The 8,489-nt window shown below is 34.2% G+C and overlaps 1 long non-coding RNA gene across 1 annotated transcript; it reads right to left on the bottom strand.

The window, feature by feature from the left end:
* Positions 1-553: 553 nt before the first annotated feature.
* Positions 554-7,651, bottom strand: LOC127832405 (uncharacterized). The gene is made up of 2 exons (XR_008026889.1): positions 4,280-7,651; positions 554-4,179 (listed from the first exon to the last, which is right to left on the bottom strand). It is a non-coding gene; the product is annotated as an uncharacterized LOC127832405 (long non-coding RNA).
* Between the last annotated feature and the right edge of the window lie 838 nt (positions 7,652-8,489).

The following is an 8,489-nucleotide window of genomic DNA, read 5'->3' as shown; positions in this document are numbered from 1 at the left end:
TGCATCATAAGTACTGTCCACTTTGTGCAAGCAACTGACTGCTTCCCCACTTGAATTTGAAGCGAAGAACGAAGGACTTTTGGAGCCAAGGATAAAAAATGACAGTCAAAGTTGGCTTGTTTGATGGTTTACCCAACGACACATAGGACTCAGGATCAGCTTATGGGACTCAATAAATAAATAAAAAAAGACCTTTAACATTTATTGCTCTGAAATGATATAATTTTACATTACATGATTCACATATAAACTGAAATGTAGTATCTATATATAATTGATTGTTTAAATAAATCACAAAGTCAACATTTTCTATGAATTGTAGACTTTATTTTCCCTTGGTGTAATTTCATGTAATTTAAAGGTGTCAATATGATACAACTTATTATTTTTAGAGTCTTGTTTTGCATATTAATTGCTTAAATGGCTATGTCTACCTGGAAACGATCAGAAAGAGATAGTGTTTAATCATTTTTTATGTATTGTCCTCGGTGGTAATGAAAAGGTCATAGACCGGACGGACTCGTATGACTTGAAGGAAAGAACAAACACAATATTGTTGATTGAAAACGGGCATTTATTATAAAATGCCATAAAAAAGATAAAAATAGAACAGATTCTTTCCAGAAAGGCATAATGGGTGGTAAAAACACGCCGATTGATTGAAAACGGGCATTTATTATAAAATGCCATAAAAAAGATAAAAATAGAACAGATTCTTTCCAGAAAGGCATAATGGGTGGTAAAAAATGCCATAAAAAAGATAAAAATAGAACAGATTCTTTCCAGAAAGGCATAATGGGTGGTAAAAACACGCCACGCGTATATACACATACAAAAACATGAATTTGAATGTGATGACGGCGGGAAAAACACGCCCAAAATAAGTATAAAAGAAAAATATATGATGCGTATAACAGTAAAATAAGAAACAAATGTGTTTTACACACAGGTAAAAACATACATAGTACGGGAGTCAAAACCTTATGGCGGAGAAGGGGTGGAGGTGGGTTGTTAATTTCGACCATATTGGATTCCTCGTTAGTCTAAAAGGATACAAAGGGCCACAATGGCCAACACTGAATTTGATTGGTCAAAAGAGCCCATGTGACCCCACCCTGAGGTTATACACAAGTAATTAAATATAAGGCTTGAACCAATATAATGTTCAACAATTAAGAAATCGTACAATGACATAAAATCTTTTATGTGTGCATAAAATATTATTTATGTATTGTCCTCGGTGGTAATGAAAAGGTCATAGACCGGACGGACTCGTATGACTTGAAGGAAAGAACAAACACAATATTGTTGATTGAAAACGGGCATTTATTATAAAATGCCATAAAAAAGATAAAAATAGAACAGATTCTTTCCAGAAAGGCATAATGGGTGGTAAAAACACGCCACAAAGGGGACCGGAACGGGAACCCCGCCGCCCATGAAGTACGGGAGAGGACCGCAATTCGAAAAGGGGGTAGTTGCCCCTGAATGAATATAAACGTAGCCTTACGATTAAGGTCAGATATGTGAAAATTAAGGACAAATAAGCATTATAAGCTAGGCTTAAATCATCCATCTGCTAATTAATAACAAATTATAAAACCTAGTGAAGTAAATTAATTGAAAACAATAGGATTGGTGTTCAACGATCACTAGAATAAGCATAACTTAATTATATGTGTATGCTCCATAAGAAAAACACTGCCAGAAAAAAGCAGTGTTAATAAGAACTGCTTAACCTTATTGTCAACAAAATTGACTTAGACCTATATGTAAATAATTGGAGCTGCGACCTTAACCAGTCAGACATAAAACAACCAATATTTGTATAAAGTAAAAGCGCTAGTAAAACTGGTGAAAGGCTACCTGCAGCCTTTAACTGTCAGGGAAACGTAACTTTTACAGCAAAACAACAAAAGTAAAGTAAGAAGATGCCCACTTAAAGGAGTAAGCAATCATGAAGAAAAAAAACAACATGTATCTGCGGCCTTAAACTGTCATACAACATAGGGGATATATCCAACAAATAATGGCTTTAATAAACAGCCTTGTTAAAAGGTGAAACGTTTGCTTGCAGCCTAAAACTGTCAGGTAAACATAAATTGTACGGCAAAGCAACACACCATAACATAAGACAACGTACCGGTAAAAGAGTAGGCAATCAATAATATAGTATAATCCCCGATCCGAGCACTAAACCGCCAGACAACATAGGAGATATAAGCAACAGATACTTGCCTTAAACAGCAGCCTTATTAATAAATGAAAAATTACCTGCAGCCTTTACATAAATTGTAAAGCAAAGCAACGAAAATAAATATAAAAAAGATGTAACGGTAAAAAGTAGGCAATAATATAGGAAAACAATGGATCTGTGGCCCTAAACCATCATGCATAGGAGATATATACAACAGATATGGCCCTAATTACAGGCCTTTGTTATAGGTGAAAAATTACCTGTATCGATAAGAAAGTAAACAATAATATGTTATACAATGGAGCTGCGGCCTTAAACCAACAAGATGACCAAACAGATGTATACAACAGATTTTGGAATTAAGACTAAGTACAGGTACCTGTTAAGAGGTGAAAATGAATGTGCAGCTTTAAACTATAAGATTAACCTTAAATGTTCAAGAACCTGACGAAGCAAAATATTAAAATGTAGTGGTTAAGTAGTATGATATCATGAACCCAGTGTAAAACAATGTAGGGGCTGCCCTTAACCATCAGACAACATATGAAAAGTATTTAACACATATTGGCTTGAATAAAGGGTATTGGTAAAATTTTAAATACAATCTGCACCCTTTACCTATCAGGTAAACATAGATTGTACAGCAGAACAACAAAAGTAAAAATATGTATCCATACAGGAGTAAGCAATCATATAGTAAAACAATGGAACTGCATTCTTAAACTATCAGACAATGAGATAAAAAAGACAAACATTGCCTTGATAACAGACCTTGGTAATAGGTAAAAGGTTACCTGCGGGGTTAAACTGTTGGTTAAACATAAACAGTCAAGCAACACAACAAAAGCAAATTAATAATTGTAACACATAAACAGGGAAAGCAATAATGTACTGTGTAGTACAACTATGGAGCTGTGGTTTGGAACCGACAGACAACCAGCATTGGCATGAAGTACATGTACCAGTAAATGAGTAAAAGACCATTAGAACAATAAACTGTCAGTTAACATATATACATAATATGAAAAACCTTGACAAAAGTAAGATTCGGAATGTACTTGAAAAAGAGCGACCAATCAAAATTTAATAAACAATTGGGCTGCAGATGTAAACTGGCAGACAGTTAAAGAGACATATACAACAAATACCAATAATCCAGAGGAATATCTGTGGGAATAACCATATGGAACAGCTCGGGTAACAAGCCCGTGATTTAAAACGTGAAAGAACTGGGCTAACGATTATCGCTTATGAGTAAGCAAAGTAAAAAGGGTAATGGATTATGATGGAAAATATATATGTAATGGCTTTCGAGGACAAAACCTAGGAAACGTATTGATCTTATTTGGTGTGACTTAGTGGAGCATGATTATTTACATAGGGATGTGGCAGATCCCTGTGGGGCGACATTCCCTTTAACTCAGAGATATGAAAAACTAATATGCCCAACAGTAGCTTCAAAATCTTAGACCCAGAAGCATCTTTTGGGAGATGAAGATTATCGGGCAGAAGGCAATTTTATTCGTATAATACGCCAACACACAGGTTTATAATGGGAAAGATGTGTTGACACTAGAACTGTTAGAATAACTACCCGTTAAGATTGGCATATACGGTAAAATTGGCACATACCAATAAGAAAAACAGGGAAAATAAGTTAAAAACTTTGGTCATAAGAAATAGAAATAAGTTTAGGTAGAGGGGTAGTGTAAACCCCAACGATGCCTGACTGGGCAGAAATTAAAAGATAAATATATGCATGGCATGTCCAGATATCTGAATCGGCAGAACATGTAAGTACATTCATGACCTGATCTGGTACCCAACTTAGGTAAAATAGCTCCTTCGAAGACAACTATAGTATCAATATCAGCCTAGACTGAATAACTTAAATCCTGCAGAATATTGAAAAATATAAGCATGGACTGAACTGAATAACTAAAATCATGCATAAATTTAGTTCCTTTGTAGAGAACTATAACCTCAATATCGTCCTGAACGGAATAACTAAAATCAGGAAGAATACTGAAAAATATAAGCAAGGGTTGCATAAAACATAGTTCCTTCGTAGAGAACTATAACCTCAATATCATCCTGAACGGAATAACTAAAATCAGGAAGAATACTGAAAAATATAAGCAAGGGTTGCATAAAACATAGTTCCTTCGTAGAGAACCATAACATCAATATCAGCCTGAATGGAATACTGAAAATCAGTTTGAATATAGAAAAATATATGCACAGCCTGAATAAATATAGTTCCTTCGTAGAGAACTAAAATCTCAATATCGGCCTGAACGGTCCAACTAAAATCAGGCTGAATATTGTAAAATATAATAAGCAAAGCCTGCATAAACATAGTTCCTTCGTAGAGAACTAAGATATCAATATCGGCCTGAACAGTCCAACTAAAATCAGGCTGAATATTGGAAAATAATAATAAGCAAGGCCTGCATAAACATAGTTCTGCGTAGAGAACTAAAATATCAATATCGGCCTGAACGGTCCAACTAAACTCAGGCTGAATATTGGAAAATAATAATAAGCAAGGCCTGCATAAAAATAGTTCTGCGTAGAGAACTATAACATCCATATCAGCCTGAACGGTATAACTAAAATCAGGCTGAATAATGGAAAATATAAAAGCAAGGCCTGCATAAACATAGTTCTGCGTAGAGAACTATAATATTGTTCTGCGTAGAGAACTATAATAACAATATCAGCCTGAACGGTATAAGCAAAATCAGGCCAAATATTGAAAAATAAATAAGCAAGGCCTGCATAAACATAGTTCTGCGTAGAGAACTATAATAACAATATCAGCCTGAACGGTATAAGCAAAATCAGGCCAAATATTGAAAAATGAATAAGCAAGGCCTTCATAAACATAGTTCCTGCGTAGAGAACTATAACAACAATATCAGCCTGAACGGTATAAGCAAAATCAGGCCGAATATTGAAAAATATAATCAAGGCCTGCATAAAAATAGTTCCTTCGTAGAGAACTATAACATCAATATCAGTCTAAACTGAAAAAATTTTAATCAGGCATATACATACTTACTTCGGAGAGAACTAAACCATTAGTATCAGCCTGAGCTGATAACTATAATCGGACATAACATTGAAAATGTATAAGTATGACATATAAAACTAAAAAACTGAAGATCACTAGATAAAACACAATGTTCTGAAGAGTGAAGTCTTCCTGTTTCTAGCCGTAATTGTTCGTTCTGGTCCTTCGTGGTTTAATGTAGTGTTCGATAGGAAGGGCTGAAAACGTGCCTTATCGTCCCATTGTAGTACTTGTACAGGAAGTGCCAGCCAGCGGACAGGTCCTCTGTATTGGGGTGTTGAGAGGTAGGCAGGTTAATGTAGTGTTCAAAGGAAGGGCTGGGAACGTGCCTTATCGCCCCTTTGTAGTACTTGTACAGGAAGTGCCAGCCAGCGGACAGGTCCTTTGTATTGCGGTGTTGAGAGGTAGGCATGGCCTGAAATGATAACTAACAGCGTGCATATATTATAAAACCAGCAGCATACAGAACAGATGATTAAAATGATTTAAACTTGGTATAATCTTGAAAATATAATGACAGATAACAAAAATTACATTAATATTGCTAAAGAGATTATAAATAATTGTCTCCAAAATCCTATTGTAAAATATACTGTGAGTCGAAAACATAATCAAATGTTAAGAAGAGCCGCTTTTTTATAACTCATACAGTATATAACCCACGAGTTCAAGATTGTGAATATGATTCACATTGTTCATGACTTAAGTACATAAAGACACATACTGGTAAATGATAGTATATTAAATAGCGAGCATGGCTTTTAGTGACAATAACACTAGAGTGTGTTTTAGATAGATACAAATACATATGTCTTGCTTATAATGAGCACAAATGTTATACGTACACAAATACTTGAAACCTGAAACTTGCTTATTTGATGAAACACCTATGTATATAATTATATAAATCAAAATGTGTTTACAAAACATATACCTGTACATAAAATTGATATAAAAAAATTAAAATTGATAGATATTACACTTATGAAGCATTAATGAAAGTATAATAATGGAAAATAGTTTGATAAATAAAAATGTAGAAAGAAACTTCAGCAAGTTTTTGGCATCATAAAGACACGCTTTTTCATTAACTGAAGGATACGTGAAAGGATATTTCTGTTCTCTGGCTCGGGCTGGGGGATTCTGCAGCTACCGGTCACCTTTACGGACACTTCTTGGGTATAACCTTATGTGAACTATTGTGACTACAAGTCACAAATAGACTGACCAGATGTGACTACAAGACAAAACTTGAAGGTGAAAATTACATTGTGACTATAAGACACACCACACCACATACAAATAAGATATATATATATATATATATATATATATATATATGAATTTTTAAGAATATTAAAATTACTTATAGTTTTTAGTAGTTACAGACTTAACAAGGATATGTTAATGAAAATATAACGACCAAATAATTGCCATAAAGAAAACATGAACAACAATAGCACAACAAAACACATCACAAGAATTTTAAAATACACAAGTTGACCATATAAATGAGGTATGGTAATATAGACTAAAATGAAAGGGTGTTTCATTGTTTATTTCATAAAAACGTGAAGACATCTGTTAATGTGACAGTGGGAAACCCAGCTAAACTGACAATACAAATGTGTCGTAAATATTCATAAAGTATAAGCCCAGGCTGAACTTTAAATTAAATAAGACAATAATAAATATACAAGATATATAGAGCTGACCCGAATTGATCATCATTCTTAAAAAGGCAGAAAAAATAATAATTTAAACAGCCAGAACTTAAAGTCAGGCACAAATGTTAACACGATATTTGAATACTTATCTGAACTGAATCAGTATGACTGATACAGGGCAGCGACAACTGTGTAGCTGATCAGCATAAAAAAAGTGACTGGCGATATGCGCTAATTACGCTGTGGGCGCCGCCATCTTGGAAACCTTTCACGGTAGACTGCGTATACGTCGCAAAGTTTTCTGCACACGGCACTGATAGTGATAAGCATGTGTACTCGTTCAACTGCCCTTTAAACTTAGTATCACACGGGATAACACCATTGGTGTAAGTCTTCGTACAACGAGAGATAATCCTTCACATAAACGGAATGAAACGGCATCATATCCTATTAAAATTAATCCTTGGAAGTATCGCCTAAGAGCGTAATTGTTAATTTCGACCATATTGGATTCCTCGTTAGTCTAAAAGGATACAAAGGGCCACAATGGCCAACACTGAATTTGATTGGTCAAAAGAGCCCATGTGACCCCACCCTGAGGTTATACACAAGTAATTAAATATAAGGCTTGAACCAATATAATGTTCAACAATTAAGAAATCGTACAATGACATAAAATCTTTTATGTGTGCATAAAATATTATTTATAGCACGTAATTTAAGAACAAAAAGGTACATATTTCCCGGTATATCATAATGAAACAAAAACTTAAAAGATGCTGGGGACTGTTTCAACAAAGGTCGAACGACAATTCAAATATACAATTAAAACTGGACAATTGAACATATAAAAGCTGTTAAACAACATGCACTCAACATTTGGACCATGCGAAAGAACATTATGACATGTATCAATTAACCGAAATTAGCAATACTATGATTTTGTGTTTAGTAATAATGTTTATTTAAAAAATGCATCATATTCTAAATCTGTAACATGATGTTTGATGAAACGGCCCCCAGGACCGGTAAGTCAAAGTCAATATTTTAGGATACAAATATTTAATTCACAATATAAAATAACAGCATCTTTCACAAATAATCGTTATTAAGAATTTGTCTGTGTTTTTTTATAGAAACTATCCTATTGGGAACACTTCAGCGTATCCAGTCAGTAGAAAACTGCAGTAAATTGTTCAAACAACTCTTAGATTTCCAAACTGCCATTCCAGTTCGAGATCAGAATTACAAACGCTGCAATAGGCAAGTGGTTTAACCGTTGTGTGGAATCCGAAGAAAGAATTTATTATTACACGTTTGCACATTCAATTGTTTAAACAATATTTTTTCATGTCTTTCCTCATTGCTGTTGACACCAAGTCTCCTTGGTTGAAGTACAGGATGGCCTGTGCTTATGTGCCCGTTCTTCAAGCTCGTCCAATTTGTCGGACATATGCTGAAAAAATAAGACAATATGTAAACTAACTGATTAAGCACATATCATACTTTCAACAATTTTTGGTAATGTAATGTTAAAAGTAAATTTGAA

The sequence above is a fragment of the Dreissena polymorpha genome, chromosome 1, assembly GCF_020536995.1.
Source record: "Dreissena polymorpha isolate Duluth1 chromosome 1, UMN_Dpol_1.0, whole genome shotgun sequence".
Taxonomy (NCBI): Eukaryota; Metazoa; Mollusca; class Bivalvia; order Myida; family Dreissenidae; genus Dreissena; species Dreissena polymorpha.
The sequence above is the reverse complement of the archived record's forward strand: the minus strand, read 5'-3'. Positions and strand labels throughout refer to the sequence as shown.